We start from the raw sequence: 14,781 nt of genomic DNA, 5'->3' as shown, positions 1-14,781 counted from the left end.
AAGCGCTAACCTAGAAGACAAAAGCGCTAATCGACGATGCTAATGCACAAATTTTCAAACAAAAGCACTAACCTGCATGGCATATGTGCTAACCTATGATGCAAATGCGCTAACCTATGAGCAAAAGTGCTATCAGAATTCACATATGCGTGAATCTGCATTTCAAATGTGTTAATTTTACTTTTTGCAAGATTTTTCAAGGTATATGCGAGGTCCAGCCCCACGGTGGGCGCCAAAATGTGTCAACTTGAATTTCATCCTCAAAATGCTACCTGCAACAAGTTAGTTTCACAAAATACCAATGGAAATGCTACAGGAAATCCAAACTCAACCAATGAAACTACATGAAATACATATGAAATAAAAATGCTAATATTACCTTCATGGTTTATGTCTCATTGTGTCCTAACTCCATTGTTCTTGGTTGCAGATGGTGTGCTCTTAGACAATGCACTCATAGCTTCCAAGATGGCATATGAAGAATGGACTGATAACTGATAGTTAACAAATGCTATGATATGAAATACTATATGACTATGCTAAAATGATTAGGCTATATGATAATTGCTATTTGCTTCAAGATTAAAACTCACGGATGCCTAAGTTTCACAAATGATTTGCTTGAAAATGCACTTGAAGTCTAACTCTCTCTCAATTGAAGCTCTTGATCTATAGACTTTGAGATTATGAGATGATGTGGCTTAGATCAATGGTCATGATCAGATCTGCAGATTTGGATGGCTATGAACAAAGGTGAAGGTTGAGAGAAAGGGGGAAGGAGAAGGCAAGTTTCACTCATCTCACCTTGACTGGGTTGCTGATTTAGGGAATCTAGGGATGGCTGGAGAAGATTTAGGCATGATAGGACAAGTGGACTCAAGTCCTTCCTAAGATGTAGGGGGTGTTGGAGAGAATATAGGAGATGGTTATGAAATATGTGTACGTACACAATATTCATTAAGTTTGGAGGTTGAAGATAAATGATGAATTAATATTTAAGAAATATTAATTTTCTTAGCCACATGATGGATGAGTTGGCAAAGGGAAGATGAAGTGGAGATGGAAGGTGAGTTGGAAAAGGGATTTAAATCATTTAGAGATTATTTAATATTTGAGACTATAGGATAGGAGAATAACTATTAAATATTAGATATTTAATTGATTGAAGGAGATAATTAAATATTAGATATTTAATTAATTAGAACAATATGATAAATGAATTAATTAATAAAATATTAATTAATAGAAAGACACGAAAATGAATTAAATAAATTAATCTTTTCAAATTAACTATTTAATAGAAGAATAAACATTAAATAAATATATAATATTTATTTAATCACTCATAGCCAATTTTATGTGTATACACCCTCAAATGACACTACTCAAATCGGAAGGCAAATAAAGGAAAACAACTGAACTCAAAGATATAGATGGTATGAGAAACCAAATCCTAAAGAGCTAATCAATCAAACAACGAAAGCATTAGAACCAATAGGACAAACATCCCCATAATGTTGAAAAGGAAGAGGAACAAGTACATGGAAGAGAATGGCCAACAAGAACTGCACGACGAAGAACCAGGAACATCGAAGGCATAGAGATAGTACATATTTTTGTAGAAGGAACACTCACTTGACACACAACATGAGGCGAATGTCATGGAATGAACACTCACTTGACAAAGGTGGATGGCAAACAAGGCAAACATCAACCCACTCATGGCACTTTATAAGTAGTGCATGTACAATAAGGCACAAGATGTGCAAGATCCCAAGTAATCAATGCATGATGGCTGTCACAACCCTCCTTTATCACCTTTTTTGATTTAAATACAAAACTTTATTTATATTCTTTGGATGAATTATTGAATGAATATTGTAAGGGAATAAAATTAATAAACCACACACATGGAAAATGCATATAAATTTTAATTAGTTATTTAATTTCCCTCACCCAAATTAAGGCACATGTTGTAGGAGGAATAAGAAGCTTCTAGAGGCTTCTCCACCTCCTTGCATGTAACTCCTCCCACTAAGCCCAATTAATTTGCATGGAGGCCAAATTGGGAGAGAATCTCTTTTTTTTCAATTAATAATTAGGTAGTGGGAATTTGAAATTTCTTTTATAAAATAGGTACAAGTTTCAAAAGAAAAGCTAGCTATTCCATAAAAAATTTCTGCAAGTTGAATTCTCCTTTGTAGTCCACTTTCATTGGCAGCTAAGATTTTTGTTGGGAAGATTTCTCTTCAGATTTTTGTTGGGAAGATTTCTCTTCAATTTGGAGATCAAGGAAGACTCTACACCATCTTCAAGCATCCAGGTTCCTTCAACTTAGTTTATGCATCTCATTTTATGGTAGATTAGATTTGTTTAGATTGATTGTGAGTATGAAATTCATTTGTGTTTTGTTAAAGAATTAGTTTTAGATTTTTGTAGAAAATGAGAGTCATGGTTTAAATAAGATCCATTGTTAAAATTCTTGATATGAAATTAGTTTTTGTAAAGAATGAGATTTATGGCTTAAATGAGATTCATTGTTTGAAATTTTGATAAGGAATTAGTTTTTAGATTTTGTAGAGAATGAGATTTATTGTTAATAAGATTCATTGTTTAAATTTTTGATAAGAAATTAGTTTCAAATTTTGTAGAGAATGAAATTCATTGTTTAAATTCTTAGTTTCTGATTTTGTTTTAATTCTGATAAGAAATTAGTTTCAGAGTAAATGGAAATTAGATTCATTATCTTCAGTTTATTTTGATAAAAATTAGATCTCCCTGTGTGTATAAATAAATCTCCTCTCTCTGTGAATGAATTTTCCCTGTGTAAAGAAATGAATATCTCTCTCTGTGAATGAATTTTCCCTGTGTAAAGAAATGAATATCTCTCTCTGTGAATGAATTTTTCCTGTGTAAAGAAACGAATTCCTTTCTCTGTGAATGAGTTTTCCCTGTGTAGGAAACAAAAGAAATGAAGAAAAGAAATAAACTCTCTTTATCTGTGAATGTATTTCCCTGTAGAAAACAAAGAAATGGAAAAAAAAATCCCTCTGGTTATTGCTTCATTTTGTCCCTGAGACAAACCTGCAACATTATTAATTACCTATTAATCTTCAAATATTTTTAAAAGTTATAATACTCCTGTATAAAAATGATAATGATAATACTGTAACAAATATATATCTATACATATATATATATATACATATATATATATATATATATATATATATATATATATATATATATATATATATATATATATATAAATAAGTAACCAAAAAAAAAATGAGAAAGCATTTCGAACTTCAAATCTTTCCCCGAGCCCGTAATGCAGGGCGTTTTCGTTGATTGGACGTCGGCAACAGTGCATTGCATGGACGGTTACGTAGTAACCGTCGCAGAGTACGGGGCCGCGGGTTCCCTCACCTCTGCGGTCCTGCGCATGCAGGGCCGTAGGGGTGATGGGACCCGTGGTCCCCACCCCGCAACCCTCTTTATTATTATAAAACGATGCAAGCCCTTTTTGCCATTAAGTTTAAAATTTGGTTTTTTATTTTTTTATTTAAGTATTTCGAAATTTGAAATTGTAATTTGGTTTTTTTTTTAAAAAAAACAATAATCTAAGTTAATTTCTATTAAGTCATTTTTTTTTTAAGTTGATAATAATGACATTAGGAAATGATGATTTTCTTTCCTTAGTATAAATTCAAGGATATTGACTTTCAATTAAAAATGGGATTAATGTGTAGCAAGATTGTAATTAAACTACCCTTAATAAACTTTAAAATCGTAGACTATATTCTTCAAAAATTAAGAATCGTTGGGACACTTGATTGAGATTACCTACCTTATTACAAGTACTTAGATTTAATCGTTATTTTGGATTCGTTAAGTCATCTTTCATCATAGATTAATTGCTTTCGTTAATGGTTCATAGCATGTGAATTATTTATAGGATAATTATATCTTTCATGCAATTACTATTATGCAAGTTTCATTTGTTATGCAAATTACACTTCAAGTAGTTACTTCAATTATTTACGCTTTCATTTTCGTTATTCGTAGTTAGATAACTAAATAAAGGAAGTTGGAAAACCAAAACTAGCAGCGTTCGGTATATACGGTGCCTCTGGGTCACGCTTACGGGTAATGTCGTCGTGTTGAACTACTGCACTTAACGCCTAATAAAGCTGCATTAACGACGTCTGTGGCATCGTCCCTATAAATCGTCGGGGAGTAATAAGGGACATTTGGAAGTTAAAAATCCAAGGGGCGGGTAATCCCTCTTGGATCGATAATTTAATAAGATAACTTTTAAATGAATTTCACATCCGTTGAGATAACCCATAGTAAACCCCTCTTAGGGATGGTCAAGTTAAAAGCTCTCATGGAATTTACTTTCTTATTTATTTATTTATTCATCCCGAAGGGATATTGGTGATTTGCAATTGGGTGACGCTCATGATAAGTATTAGGATCTAGTTATTTTGTTTAGGCCACAAGCAATAGGCCATCTTGAGCCTTCGCTTAAGTGCTACCTTCGTGGGTAGCAACCGTAGAGAAATTGTCTGGGACACTGACCCTAGAAAGGGTTGCGTACCCACAAATCAGTTTACATCAAACCATAGATTAGAAAATAGAACTACATACTTTACGCCTTGATCCCGCGCCGAAGCGGGTATGTAGGCAATCTTGGGACGGAGTTGTCCCTCGTACTCAGGCGTTCGTGGGTGGGGTCTAGGCTTGGTTGAGTAAGAATCCTAATTGAAAGATATGATAATCAAACTTAATTCAATGCATACTCGGAAGGAATCCCGTATGGATTCGCTTGACTTCCCGAGGCTTTAAGCCAAATTCCGAGGCGGAATTCAAGCTTGTATTATTTTCTTATTACTCCTAAGGACGGCGACCTCGGTGCATTCTTGTTAGAAGAATGTAGTACTTAGTGAGTGGCTCAGGACCCGAATGGTCCCAATGAGTCTAAGTCTCTGGCCAGAGCATCTCCTATCCCGTTTGGATGGATGCCTACCCCGTATGGGTAGATGCCTATCCCGTATTGGATAGATGGAATTCACGTCCCGTATGGACAATTGCCTAACCCGTATGGTTAGAAGCTCATCCCGAATGGATGAATGCCCAATCCTATTTGGATGGATGCCCAGAGTATGCAATTGAATAAAACATAATAAAGAAAAAATATATATATATATATATACTCAATTTTTTGTTGAATCAATTTTGGTGGGTTATTACAAGAAATAAGAAATGAAGTTGGGTTATTACAATGGCACTTTATCTTAATGTGTTTGCATAAAATAAGCTACAATGATAATAAGACTAGAAATAGAAAGGAGAACCAAAATAGAAACATCCTACTTAGAGAAGAGATCCCAGGATGCGAAACAACCAAGATATCCACAGAGTGCTGAAAAAGCAAAAAATTGAAGAAATATTCCTAGAGAAGAATCTGGAAAGAAAACTCATATGGATGGAAATTACACAGGACAATCTTTCCAACGATATAAAGTTTTTGAAAAATGGAGTTCGGATGCTCTTTCTATGGCTCCCGGAGTGCAAAAAAGAGACCCCACTTTGATTGGAAAAAAAAACATAGTCAAACAATAAAATTGGAAAAAAATTCCAACATCACAAGGTTCGGCTCGGAACCAGCTTTCCGACACCTATTCATTTTTGAAAAAAAGACTCTGTTTGCCCAAGTTATAGCCAAAAAATGAAGCCCCCCTTTCAAAGGCAAGAGGGTGGAGGTCTGGTGGTAGGGGCCTGGTAGTGGTGGTGCTTTGGTGGCGCTCTAGTGGTGGAGCAGCCACCAGGTGGTGCAGGTTAGGCTGGGTGCGAGCAAAGGAAGCAGACACTACAGGCGGAGCAAAGGGGTCGTGGGCGGCAGAAAGGGTCTGACTAGAGGTGGGCGTCGACAGGAGCAAGAGCCGACAGGGGCTGGGGCTAGCGAGGGTTGGAGGGCCGGGCCGACAAGGGCTGGCAGGGGACCGGAGGCTAGCGACGGGGCCCAGTTTGACAGGGTCGGCACCGGAGTGTCAGTCCAGTAGGGTACAGAGACCTGTGCCAAAAAAACCGTTTTTATTTCTTGCCTTTTGATATTTTTTTTATTTTTTATTTTTGTTTTTCAAAAAATCAAAAAATCGGCTTGCATGCTATAAAAAGGCAAAAAAATATTTTTTTTGAATTTTTTTCTCAAACTACATGCCAGGGTCGTACGACTTGGTACTGAAGAAAAAAATGCCCCCAGATGCTCAGGATTCAAAATTGGGCAACTTTTATATGACTATAGGGGTTTTTGGGCCTTTTGAGCACAATGGTGAGGTCTGTTTAGGCCCAAAGTGCTAAGAAAAAAGACCTATCCCTAAGTACAAAAGAAAACTTCTGGAAGCCCCAGATCTGCTTCCAATGCAAAAAATTCTCAAAACAAGAACAGATAGCTACAGATCTGAAGCTCTGATACCATGTGAGAGTTGAGAAAAAAAACACAATAGGAGCCCAAATAATCTTTGCAAGATAAAAAACTTGTTACAAGGAGAAGCAAGGAAACAAATAACAGATAAAACAAATACACATAAAATATGTTAAAAAAGATGAGAGCTCAATATTCACAAAAAAGTGTAATGTGATAATCCTTACAATACAATGAAAAGAATAAACCTCTAATAGGTCAAGAAACCCTAAAAAGCAAAACCTAGGTTTGCACATAATAATTAATAAAAGAATTAATTATTATGCACCTAAAGTTAGCTTAAGTGTAAAAGAGATAAAGGGAACTTAAATAATTAAACAAATACTATTTAATTAATCAAATACCTGAATACTTTAACAATTTCTCTCCCGGTTGAGTGTCATCATGCACTGGATTTACATCATACCTCTGCTCTATCAAAAATTGTCTCAGAATTGCTTTGATCTCTTTGGTCACTTCATCTATTTTGCTTAGCATTATTTTATTTACCCTCTTCTTACTTATAAATCTCTCTTGTACAAGCTTTAAAATCTAGCAACTTTAGCTTTAGAGATGATAGAAGATAAATTCACTAATACATATTCCTTTATTCTTTCATCCTCTAAACTTGTTGTATGCCTCCTGGCACCCAAAATATCATACAATTCCTCAGAATCATAGATGACAACTCAGTCAAGGTTTTGCTATAAACTTTCATATACTATATAATTTCTTCCTCAATAGCTCTCTGGTCACTATCATCACAATTTTCATAATAAACAGGTGCATTTTTCAAATTTCCTTCTTTTATCACTTCATCAATTATTTCATTTACTATCTTTGGAGGGACAACAACATAATTACCTTCCAATTTGCTTGACTTCAAAGCTTAATCCAATTCAAACTTTTGATTCTTTCTTTCTCTAGCTTTACCAGATGGCTCCACTTCAACTCATGGCCGTTGGTAGTCGAACTTACTGAGAAACCTACTAAGGTAGAGGTACACACCAAGGCAGTGAAACTGACAATCACTGAGACATCAAAATAGTCTAAGAAACCTTTGCAAGTTGAGATACAAACCCAGACTGATCCACCAGAGGTAAATACAAGTAAAATGGTTACAACTGATGGAAGCATAGAGGTAATAAAGGTAATTGGTTAGACATCTGACACATCAACAAGTGAATTCAGACCTACCAATGTTACAGAGGTACTTTTGGATTCAATCAAAAAGATAACGGATTGCAATGGATTGGCCTATAAGGCAATTGATAACACTGTACCTATTCTTAAATTGATTGCACCAAATTGTAACATAGATCATATTAAGGATTCTTTAGGCAAATTGGACACATTGTCTAAATTTATTGCTGACAATGTAATAACCATTGATAAAGTGAATGAGGACACAATAAAGGAGAGAGTTGAAAAAGAGGACAAATTCTTTGAAGACACCTTAAAGAAGTGCATAGAACACCTGAATACATTATTACCAACACTGAACTCTATAATTTTGGAGTACAAGGAGCTATACAGGGAAACATGCAAACCTCACCTTCAGATAGAGGATATAGACAAGGAAATCAATAGAACACAAAAAGAAATCGATGACATAGATGATAACATAATTGGTTCATCTAGTCACATATCAGTTTTTGAGCAAGAAATGGTAGGTTTTGAGGAAAAACTAGAGAAACTTGAGAAAGAAAAGGCAAGGATAAGGTCTAATGCTAGAGAGCTTAAAAATAAACTTGGTCCCAAGCTGGACAATCTTATTTCTCAAAGAATAGAAATATCTAAGGCATTACTTTAGGGAGAACGATCACCGGAACCACACATGCATTATCTCACTGCCATGATCCAACAGACTAAGGCAACCTTGAATGATAGCAAAAGGTTTATGCAGAGTCTAAATTTGGTTTTGGCAGATATCTTTCAGATTGTAACCAATCAGTTACAAATCTTGAGGTGAAATTTTTGCACTCATTTGACTATTTTTGACAACCTTTGTCACTGATGTCAAAGGGGGAGTAGTGGAGAGAAAAATGCTTATTTAGAGGAGATCATTTTCTCAGGGGGAGCACATCTCTTTGGAAACTTTTTGGACTTCATTTTTTGGAACAGTTTTTGGATTTTTCTCATGAGTGTTGCCATCAATGCCAAAGGGGGAGATTGTTGGCAATCTACACTCTTATGAGAATAGTTGATGTTGTCATTGATGGCAACCAACTGGCAACCAAATGGAAATCATCTGTCAACCCACCAGTAGTTACCGATACTAGCAATAGACTTCTACATTCATCGACAGGCACTTCACCGACAACGGAAATTATGCATACCGACACTCAAGCTGACATGGAATAAACTTTTGTTTATTGTTTTATATTATAATTATCTTTTGTAAAAGATGACATGGCATATTGTAAAAGACTCATATATATGTATGAGATCTTATAGATCATTTTGATAGAGATGATATATGAGAGAGAGGATATAGATAATATTTTGTATAAGGTGATAGAGTTGACAATGAAGGTTTTGGTTATAGACTAAGCTTAAACCGGTACTGAACCTAGCATAGTTGATGCTGATCTGAAGAAGTACATTGTATTAGATTTTGATAATCCATTTTGTAAGTCAGTGAGACTTCTATTTTGTAGTTGAGCAGTGAGCTCTAGGTTGCTAGCCTTCTTGCATGTGCATGCCCCTCATTGTAAGTAATATTTATTCATTGGTCTATGAGTGAATATTGTGGGTCACAAATCCCACTAAGGTTTTTCCCACATTGGGTTTTCTCATCAAATATCTTGTGTTATGGTGTGTTCTCTATGATGTCTTTGTTATTCTTATTTGTTGCATTAATTCTTATTTACCAGTACACTGTTTTGGGATACAAAGTTCTTAATAAGTTTAAATATTCTGCTAACTGGTTAGACACTATTTCACCCCCCCCTCTCAGTGTCTTTGGGACTATAATTGATTATAACAATGGCTTCTTGGTTGGTTGGGTTCCATCGGGTTAAGGTTTCTTTACTACTCTTGCATAAGTAGTTGTTTTCTTTATCTCTTCCACTACTTCATTAGATTCAGTTTCTATATCCTCAACAGTGGCTACAACATATTTTCTTTGAGGCTTCTCCTTCTTCCTCTTCTCAATTTCATCGGATGACTTGGCTTGAGACTTAGGTGGAGGGATAGGTTTTTGAGCATTGGAGGTAGGTGCAGGTTGGGACTGCCTTGGATTTGATTGCTCGGGAGGAGTGGAGATCAGGTTTTACTTCTTAGGCTTTACCATATCTTCCTCCTTCAGTATATTTTTCTCTCTATACCTTTGCACAACTTCCTTTGTAATACCCATTTTTTCTGCAAGCTCCTCAACCTCTTTTCTATCTTTTACCTTCCTTTTCAGCTCAGTAAATTTCTTATGCAGATCAAGATCTTTCTCCTTGAATGTACCTGTAGTGTCATAAAATTGTGACCCTAGAAATTTTCAACTACATTAGGGTCCTCACGCATGCGAACTCAAATCCTCTAGCCTGATCAAAGACCGGAGAGTGCTCAACTTACGAAAACAACTTCTTCCTTGGCCTCTGCATCACCCTGTTTGCATTTTGTCCTAGAGAAAGGGGTAGGAAAGGGACGTGGTGCCCTTGTCCTTCTAGGATAGAGGATTGGCCTATTTTGGGGTAGGACCTTCCTAGAGAATGCATTGTGGGTTGTGTAGTGAATGGGAAAACTCTCCCGATGTCGGCCCGTGATGAAATTTAGATCCTTCAAACATGTATTTAAGGGGGCATTCACTCTCTCATTTTCATAATTTGGATAGGTCAAAGTTGGATAGATTCAAGTTGCATAAGTGATCAAACATTCAAGTATTCAAGAATTCTTTTCCAGCATTGAGAATTCTCAAGTCTCCCTTAAAGGCTAGGTGTTGCATTCAAGTCAAGGATTCAACTATTGAAGAGGATATCCCTTTCAACATTCAATTCCACAAAAGAACTTCTATCAACATTGCTATCACAACATCCCTTGAGGTGATTTACAATTCAATCTTTCATTTACATCTACTTGCAAGTACTTTCTTTCATTACTTGGTTAATTCCAAAACTAGGGTTTGACCTAAAGGCAAACCCCTAATCCCAACCCCTTTTCCTGATTCGGGCTTCATTTGCAAAGGTGGAAAAACCCTTTTTGTTTTGCAGGTTTTTCGGAGGACTGTGTACATTCTCGCAATGGTCTTGGCAAATTTTCATCAAATTCGTAGGGCAACTTCATCTCGACATTTTACTACCAAATCCAGGTACACAAATTCATCCCATATTCCTTCTTTGTCACTTTTGCACTACATAATTCAATAAATTCCTTTCTAAACAAAACAAGGAAGAAGGGATCATCCTAACATTCTCAATTCATTCATAGTTCAATATATCATCTTTGTGTGGAGATTAGATCTAGTGAATTATCTCATCCCTTATCTTCCTAATATAATGGTGAAAAGTGCTTGAAGGATAATCAATAGTGGAACTCTCATCTCTCTTTGAGAGAAAGAGTAGTTTTCCTCTTGATCCATCACTCATCATTTTCCCACCATTAAATTTTGGTGAACCCGACATCTTGCATGCTTTCCTTTGGACAACATTACATATTTTTCATTTACAAGTTTCAACTTTCTGCAAACTTAGTGGTTAATTCATTAAAAACCCTAGTTTTTAAAATTAAAATTGAACTTGTGATTATTAAAAATTGCTTGTGGTTATCTTAGGTCTGAAAATTGTTTTGTTTGTCAAATTCAATTTCCTCTTTGTCTTATTCAATTTACAATTACAAAATTAAGAGGTTACTTGTTAAAACCCTAATTTTCAAAAATCATCTTGAACTTGTGCAAAAATTGGATTTCCATTTAATTTTCAGATTTTTGATTGTTCTCAGAGTTGTCTTCAATCCTACAATTCAAATTTTCAATTTCCCACCTTTTCCCTAAAATTGATATTTCAAATTAAGTGGTTAGGTCATCAAACCCTAATTTTTAAAATTAATTGGATTTTGTGTGAATTTCAAATCATTTTCATCTACATTCAGATTTTTAAACATTTTCCAAGGTGCCATATCCATAAGGTTTGACCTTTTCCAAAACTACAATTCAATTCTTTTTTTTCTTCAAAGCCCTAATAGGGTCCTATTTTCAAATTAGCGCCTTCATTTCTCCCATCTAGAGATCATAAAATTCACCAATTTTTTGGAGTTATCTTCAAAATCATCGTAATATATATCTCTACAAATTTCAAAAAAAGTTGGTTAGACCATGTGCGTTCCCACCATGATCGTCGGCTTTTTTCCCAAAATTTCAGGAGACTATTATGACTATATTTACTAGCTTAAATTTGGGAGATTGGTTGATTTTATCAATTTTTGATCCCTCTAGAATTGAAAATACCTTTGAAATTCAACATTGTAACTTTCAAGAAAAAATTTTAAATTAAGAGATTAATAATTGTCTGCACTAATTTTAAAATTAAGTGGTATTCCCTTAGCCTAATTTTAAAATTCTAATTTCCTTTCATTTTTGGAAATTGTGTCATTTTCTTCCTCCAACAAAGTTCAAATTGTATCATTTTTTGTCTTGAATGCAAAGCAACCTCTTCTCTACCAATACTAGATAGTAGAGAAAGAACTTTAATTTAATGCCATCAGGATAAAAGGCTTTAATCAAGATAGATAAATGGTATGCAATTATATCTATTTGGAATGCATTACCCAAATAGGGCAATTGATCAATCACACATGAAGTTCCATGAGTGTGATCTTTTTCAAATCCTAATATGATTTCTATCTCGTCAATCTCTACAGGAACCACCTGACCTGGCCCCACCCAAACCATGATCCACTCTTTTCACTTTTCAAGAATGTATTTCTCTTCACTATCTTGCAGTTTCCCTTGTGAATTTTCAATTATAGTGCAGAGTTCTTCACGAAGGACACCACCACATCGTCTAGGGTCTATGCTTCAATTTTTTTCTTTGATCCCATGGAGAACATTAGTCCTTTGTCTGGGGAAGTGCTTCCTGAATAGTCATGGGGGGGAGAGGTAATTCTTGAAATTGCCCTTCTATTGGGAGATTGTGTACATAACCTCTTGGTCTTTTGAAAGCTGAAAATTACTTCGAGTCCACCAACTCTAGTTCCACACTATAGAAATTTTTGAATATTGCCTTCCAAATATCCTTCGGTGCAAAAGAATCATTCACATAATATAAAAAAGGTGCTCCTTGCATGAACACATTGATTTCTTCCAAGCGTGGCCCAATAGGTTTTGTAGGAACTCCAAAACTAGTTAGTCCCTTTAGACATAAATTAGAGACATCACATCACACACTCTAGACATTGTTTGTTTGTATTGCATACTCTCTATGTATTTATCACCCTTTAACACTTTCCTCTACTTTTCTCCAATTGCTCTCTTCTAGGCAGCTGATGAACTTGTTTCCATGTCATTCAAGATAATGCCTGCTTGTTTTCTTTTACGAAATTTACTTGCACATGAGTCTTCAACTTGTATGTTTTGCTTCTGTACAGATATAAATTTTAATTCATGCTCAGATGATAATTAAATAAAATAAGCATTTGTAAAGAAAAGATTTAGTCATTGGATGTTACATATTATCTGATGGAAAGATCCTAGACAATTCTTGGAGAAAGGAAACATCATTGATAAACTTTTTTTCAAATAACACTGAATCAAATAAATTAAAAATGTTTCATGTAATTTTTAAAAGTAGAACTCATGCAATGCTTTCATGCACCGATGGCAAAGCCGTCTGACCCACACCATTATCCATAATAGAACAAATCAATATAATAGGCTATTATAAAGAATATATACAAAAATATGACAGAACATTAAATTACCATTACAAACCCATAAACCATTAAATAGTGAAAATAGATATAAATTTGTAAATGTCTCCCTACAAAAACCACAACCATAACCGAAACAAAAAAATCTTACCTGCAAAAACTAAGTAGCTGGTGAGTTGCAAGTCTACAACATCTCTCAGATGATCAAACAGTTTCTTAATTTTGTTCTTCTGATTAGTCAATGGATTTAGTTGCATGTACAAGTTTTCTATTCGAAGCCTTATGTTTCCCTATATTTGAGACTTAATAAAATTCTTGTGAGTAGAATGGTGAAGTTTATCACCCAAACAAATCATATGCAACGGATACAATTACTTAAGGTCCATATGATCTTGAGACATTGATTCCCACTTTAGCATGTCACATCCTAAATTGACAAGACCGTGATTGGGACCCAAAATATGACCCCTCATTTCTTGCCTCATGTGTGAGAAAAAATTCAAACACTTTATGTATGATTAGGTATAAAAGGAAGCCTACCCTGACATTTGAAGGGGTCTACCTACAATTCAAGTGATCTCTTAACTATAAAATCAATTAAATTCCAAGTGAACAAGCGATCAAACATTCATCAAGCATCGAAGGAGAATTCAAGTTAAAGAACAACATTCATGATCAATAGTCTGCATGACATCCCAAAACCTTGTGTGAGGATTCAAGAAAGATTCATCAAGGTATCATGTTCAATTTTAAGCATTTTTAGATTAGATCTAAAGGGATCATTTTAAAGAGGGAGGAAGAGATCTTTTCCTAAAGATGTCTACCTCCAAAAATAGAGGAGATATTTAATAAAGATATCATCTTTTAAATTAAGAAATGGGCAGGAGATTAAGAATACAAACCTTCCATATTGCACACTTCAAGGTATATTCAAACCTATTTGACCTAGGAAATCCCCCATCAACAAACCTATTTTCGTCATTTTGTGTGTAGGAAATTGATTCAGGAGTTATGTGTGAAGAATTTGGCAAAGTAAATGATGACAGTCAAACTCAAATTTTATCTGTCTTGAAAGCCTTTTATCCCGATGGCATTAAATTAAAGTTATTTCTCTATTTTTTAGTGAACTTTGGAGCAAAGGTTGCTTTGCATCGACCTGGGATACATTTAACTTGTGTTGTATCTACGAAAATATGTATCATAGGTCGATGTAATGCAACCTCTTCTCCACCAATACTAGATAGAAGAGAAAGTACTTTAATTTAATGCCATCAGGATAAAATGCTTTCAAGACATATATTAGGTATAAAAGGAAGCCTACCCTGTCATTTGAAGGGGTCTACCTACAATTCAAGTTATCTCTTAATTATAAAATCAATTCAATTCCAAGTGAACAAGCTATATATGGTGAAAATGGATAACAACAATGATGAAAGACTAAATGAATTCAACCACAA

The sequence above is a fragment of the Cryptomeria japonica genome, chromosome 7 (genome assembly GCF_030272615.1).
Source record: "Cryptomeria japonica chromosome 7, Sugi_1.0, whole genome shotgun sequence".
Taxonomy (NCBI): domain Eukaryota; kingdom Viridiplantae; phylum Streptophyta; class Pinopsida; order Cupressales; family Cupressaceae; genus Cryptomeria; species Cryptomeria japonica.
This window is presented reverse-complemented; position numbering follows the sequence as displayed.